The sequence below is a fragment of the Pelobates fuscus genome, chromosome 1 (assembly GCF_036172605.1).
Source record: "Pelobates fuscus isolate aPelFus1 chromosome 1, aPelFus1.pri, whole genome shotgun sequence".
NCBI classification, from domain to species: Eukaryota; Metazoa; Chordata; class Amphibia; order Anura; family Pelobatidae; genus Pelobates; species Pelobates fuscus.
The window spans coordinates 14,379,733-14,394,207 of NC_086317.1; the positions used below are offsets into that span (position 1 = coordinate 14,379,733).

At 44.4% G+C, this 14,475-nt stretch overlaps 1 protein-coding gene across 2 annotated transcripts in view; it reads left to right on the plus strand.

The window, feature by feature from the left end:
- Window positions 1-14,475, plus strand: part of ATP6V1A (ATPase H+ transporting V1 subunit A) — a 46,159-nt gene that overhangs the window by 7,834 nt on the left and 23,850 nt on the right. For both annotated transcript variants that reach the window (XM_063446358.1, XM_063446363.1), the window contains exon 2: window positions 4,144-4,206. The gene's annotated coding sequence lies outside the window, so the exon portion shown is untranslated. The remainder of the gene's footprint in view (window positions 1-4,143; window positions 4,207-14,475) is intronic.

Consider the following 14,475-nt stretch of genomic DNA (forward strand, 5'->3'; position numbering starts at 1 on the left):
GGTGGTAGCCATTAGTTAACATGAAGAGTAAATGAAATCTTGGGCTTGAAAATTGTCAGATTGAGCCACGACTGCTGTCACAATGTTACTGCCATCATTTAAGGATATAAATCGATTGACAATCACTGATTCACAAGCCAACTGCTATTTTGTTGTAATCCCTGGATGAGCGATTTAGGGCTCTCCATTTGTTGTGTAATAAACTTGCAGCGAGCGTGTCCTTAGTGGAGTTCCTGAAATCAGTTCTGTGATTACCCAATCCTGTGCAACATGCAGTCTGCGGCCTTGGAGACGTGCATCGTGGGGATGTGGTACAACAACTGTGGAAGATTTACATTGTTCCCACAGATCGTGTAACCATTTTGGAAAAGCTGGACATTTGTCCAGTAATTTAAATATATGGTAAAGATCCGCTCTTATTTTTTATACAACGACAGACACCCACATATCATTCTAATTTTAGATGCTCGATTTAAAATGAAAGTCCTGTTTCGGTATCTCTGCTCTCGCTGGTCTGTTGCCTATCAGACCTCTCTCCCTTCCTGCTGGGTATAACGACAGGTTCGGTTCACTGGAAATGAAATCATTTTCCTTTGAATTGTGGCAGATAAAATACGGCAAGCTGTTCCTTTTAGAAAAATACAATTTTAAAGGGGACAATGATTATATTCATGATCAGATGATGATCAGGATTAAATGTAGAAAATTGTACAAAAACGATAACAACGCACATAAAAATAAGTGAAATGCTATAGCATTTCCAACGGGAAGTAATAAGAATGCATTTTTTAATGTTTTAAATGGAACACCACACTCCAAAAATCAAAAGATATACCCTCAAAGAAAAATGCGTTTGTCATCTCTAAAAACAGCTTGAAAAAGCTGCAGTTCTTAAAGGACCCCTATAGTGTCAGGAATGCAAATCTGTATTCCTGATACTAAACATGGCTTAGGTGCCAGGCCCCCTCTCCTCCTGTGATAAAGGTAGTTTACTCAGTGAATGCTCAACACACTAAACGTCACACAGGAAGTACTTCTAGTGGCCGTCTGAGTGACGGCTATTAGAGGTGTTCCTAGGTAGTAACGTAAACACTGCGTTTTTTTTTCTGAAAGAATTAAAGGACCACTCTAGTGCCAGGAAAGCATACTCGTTTTCCTGGCACTAGAGTGCCCTGAGGGTGCCCCCACCCTCAGGGACCCCCTCCCGCCCGGCTCTGGAAAGGGGAAAAGGGGTAAAACTTACCTTTTTCCAGCGCTGGGCGGGGAGCTCTCCTCCTCCTCTCCGCCTCCGTTCCTCCCCGTCGGCTGAATGCGCACGCGCAGCAAGAGCTGCGCGCGCATTCAGCCGGTCGCATAGGAAAGCATTCATAATGCTTTCCTATGGACGCTTGCGTGCTCTCACTGTGATTTTCACAGTGAGAATCACGCAAGCGCCTCTAGCGGCTGTCAGTGAGACAGCCACTAGAGGAAATAGGGGAAGGCTTAACTAATTGATAAACATAGCAGTTTCTCTGAAACTGCTATGTTTATAAAACAATTAGTTAACCCTAGCTGGACCTGGCACCCAGACCACTTCATTAAGCTGAAGTGGTCTGGGTGCCTAGAGTGGTCCTTTAAACATTTAAATGCCTGCAGGGACATACTATACACATTAGCTGTAGTTGTTCTGGTGACTATAGTGTCCCATTAAGAACACAGGTCGGATGTGAGGTCAGTGAGGAGGAATAGGGAGAAGTAGAGCGTGCCTGTCTCTTCCGTTAGCTCAGGGGAACTTGCGCAGAAGGAAGAAGCAAATCTCCCTGGCTGTCTATATGAAACTTAATTTTTATCAAATTTCTTTAATAAGTAAATATCCTTTGACAGCAGGCCAACCACCAAAAAAACAAGCACTGTTAGTGATATAAAATGACTAAACAGTGATTTGTTTTGTCTTTTGGCAGTGGACTGTCCCTTTAATCTATGCTACCCTGCAGAGTTCTGGTTCTCATGTCCTATTAGTATTTCACAATGCTGGCTTTCCTCACTCAGAGAGGCAGGGGTATCAGTCCCACTCCCGGCCTATGCCCCTCTGTAAATTAGAATATGACTGTGAGATTCCTGGCAACATTGTCTTATTAGTTATGGAGCAACCCTTTCCTCTCCCCTAAATACTGCTCGGAAAATCTGGCTATTGACATCTCTAACAGCATGTGACGATGATTGAATGGAACCTGGTCGATCCCTGCCTAATGTTTACAGATCTATTCCAGCGATGTGCTTTGCCGCAGGTTACCTGCCTCCGTAGGTCTGTTTGGGCATCAGGATAATTGGCGGGGGTAAACTGTTTATTGTGTATTTTTACTCCGCTCCAGAAAGTTCCATCTGATAGTTCTGCAATCTCCCCTTTAACGTGTAATTTTCTGTGTGCCAATCACTTTACCAAGAAAATACAGTTTCCCTGCGTTCTCTCAGTATACCTGCACGTGAATGATTCCATTGTGCAAGCTGTGCTAGTGCAGCGACCGTGACCGGATCACAATAACTTACTATTTTCTATTAAAATGAACAATCCAGAGAGCTCAGAAAGATTAATTTAGCTCTGTGTTTGCTAAAGGGACAGACAACCAGAGCATTTCATCTCAATGCCCCTGTTTTAGCCCTGCAACTGAAACTATTGCCATTTTGCAGGCATAACCATGTTTACATTGCAGGACTAAAACTGGCAGCCACCAGTGGCACTTCCACAAAAATAGCTGACTTTAAACCATCTGTTTGGCATTTTGCTGTGCATGCGCATTAGTCTCCAAATCTGAAAGCACTGAATGGGCAGCCAGGCAGGTGGGCGTGAATGACCACCTAAACGGCGAGCAGGACACTATAGGGATAGGAATACATGATTATATTTCTAACACTATAATGTTCCTTTAAAGGGATACTCTATGCACCAAAACAACTTTAGCAGATTAAGTTTTTAGATCATTTCTCTGCAGTCTTACTGCTCAATTTTCTGCCATTTTGGAGACAATTCACTTTAGTTTCTGTTTATGGAGCCCAAGCCGCACCTCCCCAGATGTGACTCACACAGCCTGCATGAAAACAAAATGGTTTCATTTTCAATTACATCTTACAGCACAGTGTGTTTACTTTAGCAGTTCTTATCTCCTGCTCTGTTAATTGTACTTTAATCACACACAAGAGGCCCCTAAAGTTGTTTTGGTGACTATAGGGTCGCTCTGATCTTATTTAAGTAAAGCACATCTATGAATGTAATTACAATTCTTAGAGGATCCCTTCACCTACCATGATAATGTTGATTTAATGCACATAGTATAGTGCAAGTAGGTTCTTCACAGTGTCTTTTATCACTGCTGAAGTTTGCCAAATCACTGTCGCTATGAGGTCCTCCACATCAGCCCTTCATTTCTGTGCTTCCTCTTGCCCATACAGGTACTTGCGCTATTTCCAGAGACTGCGCCGCAGAGGTCTGTGGGGTTGTAGTTCAACTATTGTCTTTCTTTTATAGAAACATGACATCTGAACTACAACACCCAGAAATTGCTGTGCTGGTAATTGTGGGACAGCACTGCCATATCGATATTACGGGCAGAGATCCTAGCAGAAGCTCCAAAGCTTGGGATTTGCAGTAAATGCAGGAACTTCAAACGTGAATATTTTGTTTTATTTTTCATTATTTTTAAGGGAACACTCCACGCACCATAACCTCTGTTGCCTGCTGTAGTTTTTATGGTGTCAAGTGTGCCATTTGTTTAACTGTTTTAGAATGGTATAACTTACGTGGAGTCCGACAAGCAAGCACAGCTCCAGCCTCTGCTTCAGGTTCTCGTAGACCATGGACTTACATGCAGCTTGTAAAGCATCATGGGAGTTGTAGTTTTATAACACTAGGTGGTGTACTTTTTGACAAACAGTGGTTTAAACTCAAACACAAAGTGATGTGTTCTGGGAAGTAAAAGCATTAGTGCTGGATAATTTTTTTCTGACTCTTGGAGAATCTTGGTATAGGTGATCTGATTACCATGCGCTGCCTGCAAACTAATATGAATTTCTGAGTTAAAAACTCCAGCGATGTTAAAATGATATTAAATTGAGTATGAAGATCTAGGGGCTCTGTGCCTTATGTTAAAACGCTGTTTCTCCCCGCAGATTATTCCAGGAACCCACCTGCATTGATACGCAACAGTAGCGTCAAGGGGCTGTGTCTCTTCGGTAAGATTTGATCTCCACTAATTATTTAACTTTATCCACAGCTGGTAAGGGCCGACATCTGAATTTAAACCATTCTCATGAATATTCTGGTTAATGGAAAACTGTCCTTTGTAATTATTGTTATTATTTTCAAGGGTTTCATTCCATGTGTTATATCTTCCTGTATTATTCCGCAATGTGTACATTTTAAGTACCTCTTTCATGGCATCTCTTTGCTTACTTGTACTCTGAGGGGGCAGCCAAGTTCTCTTTTAAAAGAAGTGGCTATTATCTGACCAAAGCCCGCGCTCAGTTTGATATGCCCAGCGTTTGTACCTGAGGGCAATAAGTCTTGATTACCTGCATGACTGGGTAGGCTCTTCAAGAGGACAAGATGGCTGCCTGCACAGAGCGAGGGTAAGCCAGGAGATGAGATGAAACGAAATGTTTACCTGTATACAGAGGCTTGATTACATATTTTAGTATACATAAAAATAAAATCTCCTTTGCTGATACCGGAGAAACTGACGGAAGCCAAGCACAGAGAGATGGACACAGGTTTCTTCAGGAAGGAAGAGATTCTTTATTGGATCACCGATCGGGACTCAGAGGGACTAGCGTCACCAAAATACAGCAAATTCTGAGTCCCGGACAATAGTGCAGGCTCCTTATATAGGCATATAACTCCTCCCATATTAAGCTCCACCCGCACATTCTCTTAACCAATCAACACAAATAAGAATTAACTTCCTGTTTGACCGCATGGCTTGTCCAGCACAATGGAGGAGGGGGAATACTATATCCTGTATTCTTGCACATGCTCCGTACACTACTGATCGTATCTTGCCACGTGCAACCAACTGATCGATACGTCAGCATATGCACGTACACATGCCACGTGGTAATCTCGGCCTACTAAATTTATTTTTACCGAGATTCCACCACATTCCCCCCTTTGATGCCTCTTGATATTTTACAATTACTTGAGGCATCACATAACCTTAGTTTTGCTTACACCGCAAGTTACCTTGAACCAGACCAGACTTATCTTATGATGTGAATCTTCAACATTCATCTTCTTGCATTGGTTCTCCCTGATCTAGAGCCTTATATTTATATACCGCCATTATCTGTGCAGCAGCCTTCCTCTCTGCTATACTTCCTATCAGGCTTTGCACAGACCTAACTACTAAGGGTATAAGACACGGCAGGAGTAGACACAACAGTAAAATCAGTAGGACTCCACCTACCACTGCCTTAAGCCCTCCAAACCATTCATACCAGCTACCAAACCAACTACTTGGATTGTACCCTTTCCATACCTGAGTAGGCACATGCGCTAGTTTAACCATATGGCTAGTAAGCTCAGCTATTGCTTGCCCTTCGTCGTCTATTTGAAGACAGCAATTGCTTAGGTTAAACTTCCCACATACACCTCCCTCTACTGCCAAAAGGTAATCCAAGGCTAATCTATTTTGGTAGACTGCTGTCCTCATCCTGGTGTTATGCTTCACTAGAAGATTGAGCGCTTGTGATGTCTCATTTGTGATAATCTCAACCACCGCCTGTAATCTTATAATACGGTTGAGCATATAAATAGGGGTTCTATAACCAAAGGTACCATCCTCAGCCCACGTGGCTGGCCCATAATAATCTATGATACGCTGGGGAGGCCATTCATTATCTTCCCAGGTACCTATCTCTAAGGGCCCCCTTTTCTTCCTATGATTCACATCATACACTTTAACACCTAAAGTCTCACCTGTTTCAATCGGTAACAAGAAGAAGGATGGTTTGAGCATACCCAACACACATGCCCCTTCCCAGTCCTGTGGCAGCTCCGAATAGGCTTTCTTACCACAGATCCAGTACAAATTTGCTGGGGCTCTCCAGGTAGATGTGATAGATAGATCAAACCACACATCCTTTAAATTGGCGTATCTAGCAAACGGGTTTGATGGTTCTGAGACATTTGAAGCCGACCACCAAGTTGTATTCTTTGTATCATCATCATAAGCTTTTTGCCCTAGACAAGTTAATTCTCCTACAGAAGTATTATACATTATTCCTTTCCTTGCTATGCAAACATAACCTATGATGGAGGTCTTTAATCTCCACTCAGATTTACCTCTAACACTCAAATGATAATCGGCTGGTGCAGATATTAGTTGGTCAACTGCCTCAGAACCGGACATTACCTCCTTTGCTTCCCAAGGCCATTGGTCTCCCATGTTAGTACCTCCACACACATAGCAGTTGGTAACATTAAGACTACCGGCAATACTTTCAGCTAGGTCAATGAACAGGTTTTTAGCATTATGGGGGATCTTATTATCTATACTCATCTCTTCATAAAAGGAATGATATACTTGATGAGTCTGGGAGGATACCGTATCAGTCTCTATCCCTATAAACAATAATGTCCCAGGATCTAAACCCGTCCCATATATCTGAAACCCAAATAAATTGCCATACTTATCTAGGAACTTGTCGGGATTATTAATAAGTATATGGACTGGGTTGCATTCCATAGACTTACAATATGGGCTAGTCGGCAACTTAGTCACTATCATGTCTTTATCTACTGTCTGTCCCCAAGTCGCCCACCCCACACAAGACCAATATGGGCAAAAGTTATAGTCTTTATTTGGGCATCTAGGACTCACATATTTATTTTTACTACTGGGACAAATATATTTATCGTTAGATCCATACGTCCTCTCCCATCTAAGATCCCCACATACATTCCACGGCTTTCTACCACTCGATATCGCTTTGCACGCATCAAATAGCAGAACACCCGAAGAATGTACGGATTCTAACACCGTCTTGTTAATTAGGGTCCCCTGAGGATCTCCATTCCTGAGAGTCAACCAAATTGTACGAGGTTGATACTCCGGACTGAAGCACTTAGGTTCTCCTACTCCTAAATGGCACACACTATATTCTATATTTAAGTATCTACATCTCGATACATCTCCTTTACACTCGTATTGTGAATGCCAGATTAGGGTTTGGGAAATATGGTTACCTGTTCTCGTAGTCTTAATGCATACCTCACAGCTAGGAGTGTCGGTACCTCTACCTTCCTGAATATAAAAACACATGTAAATAAACACAATCAAAAGCACATCTTTCGCCGTCATCCTCAGTCTTCGTCCGTGCGATGGAACCTCAGCTTCCAGGATGTGAGGGCTGCAGGGAATGGAGTTCTGCTCGTCTTCACAGGTGTCCCTTCGAGACTTTCCTGGCTTATACACTATGTGATGGTAAGCGGACAGGCTTTATTATGGCCTTCTCACTCACACCTGTAACAATAAAATTTGTAATCCACAATAATTCCTCGTTACTCCGACTGAGTAGTGCGTTTCAACCGGATCTTGCAGGGATTCTCTGGATCTGCTGTAACTTGCCAAGAATCGACTGCTGCTGGTTTAACCCTGGAGTGATGTATCCACGGAGTCACTTCTGCTACTTTTATCGCTGTAGGGGTAGACAAAAGAACAACATAAGGACCTCTCCACTTGGGCCCTAACGGTACATTATTCCACTCTTTAATCCACACTTGGTCTCCTGGATGATAATTATGAACAGGGGGATAAATATTCACAGGTAATCTATCTTGTACCCATTTCTGTACCTCCTCCATAGTCTTACCCAACTCTACAACCTGCTGCCGAGTAATTCCTTCTCCCAACTGACTCAAGTCCCCCCTTAAGTTACCAAGTACGGGAGGTGGTCGCCCATACATAATTTCAAAAGGAGAGAGACCCATCCTTCTGGTAGGGGTACTGCGGATTCGCAATAGGGCTATAGGTAAGAGAACGTTCCACTTAAGTTGGGTTTCCTGACACATTTTAGCCAACTGGTTCTTTATAGTTCTATTCATTCTCTCTACCTTACCAGAACTCTGGGGTCTATATGCAGTATGAAGCCTCCACTTTATACCAAGCATATGAGTCAGTTGTTGTAGGCACTGGTGAACAAAAGCTGGACCATTGTCCGATCCTATAGAACAGGGTAGTCCATATCGGGGTATTATTTCTCGTAGCAGGAATCTCACAACTTCTCCTGCTTTCTCTGTACGAGTAGGACATGCTTCTACCCAGCCTGAATAGGTGCACACAATTACCAGCAGGTAACGATGTCCACCCGATTTAGGCATCACTGTAAAGTCTATTTGTAGATCGGACATGGGGAGTCCCCCCATAAACTGGACTCCTGGTGGTTTTACTGGTCCTTGTCTTGCATTATTCTTAGCACACGTTACACATCTGCGTACAATGGCCTGAGTCAAGTTGGACAATCTTGGTATGTAGAAATGTTTCCGGAGAGATTCTTCAGTACTGTCTCTCCCAGAATGTGTCCCGTTATGATAATTTTGGACAATTTCTACCGCTAGCGATGCTGGTATAACTATTCTCCCATCTTCTAGCTGATACCACTTGTTCTCCAAATACTTTCCCGGTTCAGTCTTTAACCACTCCTCTTCTTGAGCTGTATAAACTGGAGTCCATTGGGACAGTGGAGTTGGTATTAGAGCAGCTATATGCCCCACATACTCCTGTCTTCCTGATTCAGCAGCACGCTTAGCTGCACTATCTGCCATCCGATTTCCTTTGGTTACATCACCATCTCCTCTCAGATGCGCTCGACAATGTATGATACCGACTTCTTTCGGCTCCCACACTGCTTCCAATAGTTGTAGGATTTCAGCTGCGTACTTGATTTCTTTGCCTTCTGAATTCAGTAGTCCTCTTTCTTTATACAAAGCTCCGTGGGCATGAGTGGTTAAAAACGCATACTTAGAGTCCGTATAGATATTTACTCTTAAACCTTCAGCCAATTGTAACGCTCGTGTTAGTGCTATCAATTCTGCCTTTTGTGCTGATGTTCCTTTCGCCAGTGGCCGAGCTTCTATCACCTTGTCTATTGTTGTTACTGCATATCCTGCATAGCGGATCCCTTCTTTCACATAACTACTGCCGTCGGTGTAATATTGAACATCGGGGTTCTGGATGGGAAAATCACGAAGATCTGGTCTACTTGAAAATACTTCATCCATTACTTCCAAACAATCATGTTGACTTTCAGTAGGTTGTGGCAAAAGGGTAGCTGGATTTAAGGTGTTTACAGTCTCTAAATGCACTCTTGGGTTTTCACACAACATTGCTTGATACTTGGTCATACGGCTGTTACTAAACCAATGATTTCCTTTGTAATCCAACAACGTCTGTACTGCATGTGGAACTCGTACATAAAGTTCTTGACCCAGAGTGAGTTTATCGGCTTCAGCTACTAGCAGGGCGGCTGCAGCTACGGCTCTTAGACAAGGTGGAAGTCCGCTGGCCACTGCATCCAGTTGCTTAGACATGTAGGCAACAGGTCTTTGCCATGATCCCAAGTACTGTGTCAATACTCCCACAGCCATTCTTCTTTGCTCGTGTACATATAAGTAGAATGGTCGTGTGTGATCAGGTAGACCTAATGCTGGGGCACTCATCAAAGCCTTCTTCACATCTTCAAATGCCGTTTGCTGTTCTTGGGTCCATAAGAAGGGGTCGTGCTCTGTACCTTTGATGGCTGCGTACAGAGGTTTTGCTAGTATCGCATAGCTGGGAATCCATATCCTACAGAAGCCTGCTGCCCCCAAGAATTCTCGCACTTGTCTTCTATTCTTGGGTATTGGTATTTGGCAGACAGCTTCTTTTCTCTCTGGCCCCATAATCCTTTGACCTTCAGAGATATGGAATCCCAGATACTTGACAGTTGGCAAACACAACTGAGCCTTCTTTCTAGACACCTTGTATCCTGCCTTCCAGAGAATGTGTAGTAGATCGTGCGTTGCTTGCTGACAGATTTCTTTTGTAACTGCTGCTATCAACAAGTCATCTACATATTGTAACAAGACACACTCTCCTGGGATGGACTCGAAATCCAATAGATCTTGACTTAGGGCTGAACCAAATAGGGTAGGTGAATTTTTAAACCCTTGGGGCAGTCTTGTCCAAGTCATTTGGCGTTTTGAGCCCGTTACAGCGTTCTCCCATTGGAAAGCGAAAATACATTGACTTTCTGCGGCAATTCGGAGGCAAAAGAAGGCATCTTTGAGATCTAAGACTGTGAAGTAAGTAGCCCCGCCCGGAATTAAAGCAAGCAGGTTATATGGATTGGGTACAACTGGATGTATACTAACAATCGCATCATTGACTGCTCTTAAGTCCTGCACAGGTCGATACTCATCTGTACCGGGCTTTTGAACAGGCAGCAATGGGGTGTTCCAGGGGGAAGTACAGAATTTTAGGATACCATACCGTATGAACTTATCCAGATAGGATTGGATGTTCTTCTTAGCCTTCTGCGGAATGTGATATTGTCTTAGGCTCACTGGATAAACCCCATGTTTCAGTTCAATTTTTATTGGTGGAATATTGCGGGCCAGTCCTGGTGGGTTGTTCTCTGCCCAAACTCCTGGTATGTTAAACAATGTCTCATCACTCCTAGGGTTTTGGCTAGTCAACACTGTATAAAGTCGCCACTCTTCTTCCTTTGGTACGGATAAAGTCATAATACCTGAAGGTCCATTAAACTTTAAAGATGTTGTTCCATTTGGTAGGAACGTAATCTGCGCTTGTAATTTTGATAGCATATCACGTCCCAGCAATTGGACTGGACATTCAGGCATATAAAGGAATTGGTGTTTTACTACGTGGCCTCCCAATGTACAGAGTCGACTTTTAAGAACCGGTCTTTCAGCACTTCTTCCAGTTGCTCCTATCACAGTAATAGTCCTTCCAGATGGAGGAGCAACTAGATTAGTCACCACTGAATGTTCAGCACCAGTGTCGATCATGAACGCACTCCTTTTCCCCCCTATTGATACATCGACCATAGGCTCCGCTCGACCAAGGGGGATGGAGCCCGGTTGGTATCAATAGTCCTCCATGACCGTGTCAGCCAATCCTACGAAGTCCCTACCTTCTCTATCGCGGGACCTTTGCGCTGCTGGAATATATCTATCTTCCCTAACACTTCCTCTGTTCCCATTACTCCCTCTATAACCATTACTCCCTCCGGGGCCTCCTCTACCTCTCGCTCTGCCTCTAAAGTTTCCGTAACCTGACCTAGGTCTGTCTCTCTCAGACTGTTCTCTTCGCGGACACTCATTTCTCCAATGCCCTTCTTCCCTACAGTAAGCGCACTGATTTCTACTTAGAGGTTCCTCATTCCACTTACTATCGCCTCTATCTGGGCCCCGTCTATCTACGCCTGCGATCGCTACCGCTAGCATATCAGCCTTTCTACGCATCTTGCGCTCTTCCTCTTTCTTACTTTCTGTATCCCTGTTCATATAGACCTTATTTGCTACCTCCATTAGTTGGGTGATGGACATACCTGCAAACCCTTCTAACTTTTGTAGCTTGCGCTTAATATCTCCGTATGCTTGGCTGACAAAGGCGGAGTTAACCATTCGGGAATTGTCTGCGTCTTCCGGATTAAAGGGGGTGTACAAGCGGTACGCCTCCAATAATCGGTCATAAAAGACACTGGGCGCTTCATCGCTTTTCTGAATCACCTCAACTGTCTTCGACATGTTAATGGCTTTCTTTCCTCCGGCTTTCATGCCAGCAATTATAGCGTCTCTATAGGCTCTGAGTTGAACCATATCAGCACCATTTACGTTCCAATCGGGATCAGTGTTGGGATAGTGTGTTGCGGCCCATGCTGCTGGATTAGCTTGGTTCAAAGCACGGGCTCTATCTTCTAATGCTTTAATGGCTGCTTGATTTATTCTTGTCCTTTCCTCATTGTTAAATAAAGTCATTAGTAACTGCTGGCAATCAGCCCATGTCGGATTATGCGTCTGTACTATTGAGGTGAACAGATCAGTCATGGCTTGTGGTTTCTCAGTATACGAGGAATTATGGGTCTTCCAGTTTAAAAGGTCGGTAGTGGTAAATGGGACATATACGAAGACTGGGTCAGCGTGTGCCATTTGTCCTGCGGCATCGATATAAGCTGACCCGGGATTTAAGCGAAGAGGCATCTGATAGTGCTTTAATTGTTGGGCACCAGTCAACTGTCGGGTTTGGATGGGGCTACGTAGGGAAGCGTCAGTCATGGGTTCCGGTCGGGGAGAGATAGGGTATGGGGATGTGGGAGGTTGGTTTTGGGAAAAGGTAGTAAATAGAACACTTCGAGCCGAGCTAGATGAAGCTTGACCGGAAGTCTGAAGTGGCGCCAAATCAGGATATTCGTTTCTAATGGGGGTGGGTTCTGGTTCCGGAAGGGGAGATTTAGTACGAGGGGGGGTGGATCCTGTACTGGAGGAGGAAGCGGAAGTGGATGAGGGTAATGAGGGGAGGGGTGCAGGACTTCCTGCGTTTGCGTCACTTCCTCTTAACGGAAAGTAAGGGGGCGGTAAAGGGATCTCGGACTCAGGGGGCGTGTCCAAAATGGGCCTAACACCAGTCCTAGTGGACGAACAAGTCCTAGCTACCATGAGGCGACACTGCTCCTCGTGGCATGTCTGGAGCCATTTTGGCGAGTCATTTACGGCCTGTCTCCAACAGTCAATATAAGGAAACTGGCCGTAAAGTTCAGGCCTACCTGATACAGCCACGTGTAAGCGCTGTACCAGAGTTAGATCCAAACTGCCACGTGGCGGCCATGCCGCAACCAAAGTAGGCCACTCCCTAGTGCACAAAGTAACTAAACGCACAGAAGACATCTTAACCCCAAAATCACAGGTTTTGAATCCCTTTTTAAAATTCTTAACCATACATCCTAAGGGATCCGGAATCGTTGACTGCGACGCACCCATTTTTAACAATGGAACGTCGTCGACAACGATTACTATACACGCGTACTATTCAACAGTCACACCCGTTTCCTTTGGCAACAGCACCACGTGGTACGGTTACCAAGTGAAACGTACACAATAACACAATAAACACTCAGGGAATTCCCGTACACACACAGCTGCTACACCAGTCACTATATAATCAATATTATGCCCTTTGGCGTAACTATACAGTCACCCACGCTATAATTCTCTATATACGAATTACCCGTCTATAACACACCCCAGTAACATCGTCTTTTACAAATAGCGGTTACAGTACGGTTAGCATAGGTCAAAGCACAAGTTAAGGTCACAATACAATTATTAGTGGTTATGGTGTTAAACATGCAATGGACGACAATGATTAGTACTTATTATACAATGTCAGTAAATATACAGGGTTATGGTACCGTGCACTATAATACAGCAACACACTATTAACACTCTCGCTAGACGGCTGAGCTCGCGCTATCTAACAAGATATACACTTTACTAAAACAATCGTTAACACATTTACAATTCCCAACTAAACTATTGGCCAGTACCTTGAATGGACTACCTAAAAACAATCTACATACGTTTTGGTTAGCCACACTGCCCAATCACCACATATATAGCGAGCTAGAGAACCGAATTTACACAGACGCCTCTTAGTCGCACTATACAACGAGCTAGAGGACCGAATTTACACAGACGCCTCTTAGTCGTACTATCAAAAGTCTAGTGGGTTCCAAATTTACACGCCTTCCCACTTAGCCCAGATAGGATGAGAACTAGCGAACCGGATTTACACAGACGCCGCTTAGTCTCCCGGTCCCTCCGACCTAGCGAACAAAATATACACCCTAGAACGCTAGTCTAGACAAGACACCGGTGTCCGGCTAGGGCTTATTTTACACCAGAGCGCCCTGCCTGACTAACAGAATCAAACGGTCTGACTAAAGAGCGTTCGATCGAGCGGTGCGCCTTCGCTCCTTCCCTCCGACAGAGGGGGCAGATACAGATTCAAAAACCCCTTTGGGCCTACCGCACAATCGGTATACCCCTAGCGGGTCCTGCCGTCTAAAACAGCAGTTGTCTTACCTCCTCGTTCCTGAACCTGAGTTCACACTCATCGACGGGGACACCCCAGCACTTCTCACGTAGAGGCCGATGATCTCCTGGACAACAGACCAGTGGCGCCGAGACGAAGGGAGGTCCACGCAGAAGTTCAGGGGTGCAGCCGTAGAGAACGTGGGCAAAGATAGACCGTCTCACGCCTCTGCCTCTCAGCTACCGTTGAACGATGAGCTTCCCGGCCAATGCACCAAATGATACCGGAGAAACTGACGGAAGCCAAGCACAGAGAGATGGACACAGGTTTCTTCAGGAAGGAAGAGATTCTTTATTGGATCACCGATCGGGACTCAGAGGGACTAGCGTCACCAAAATACAGCAAATTCTGA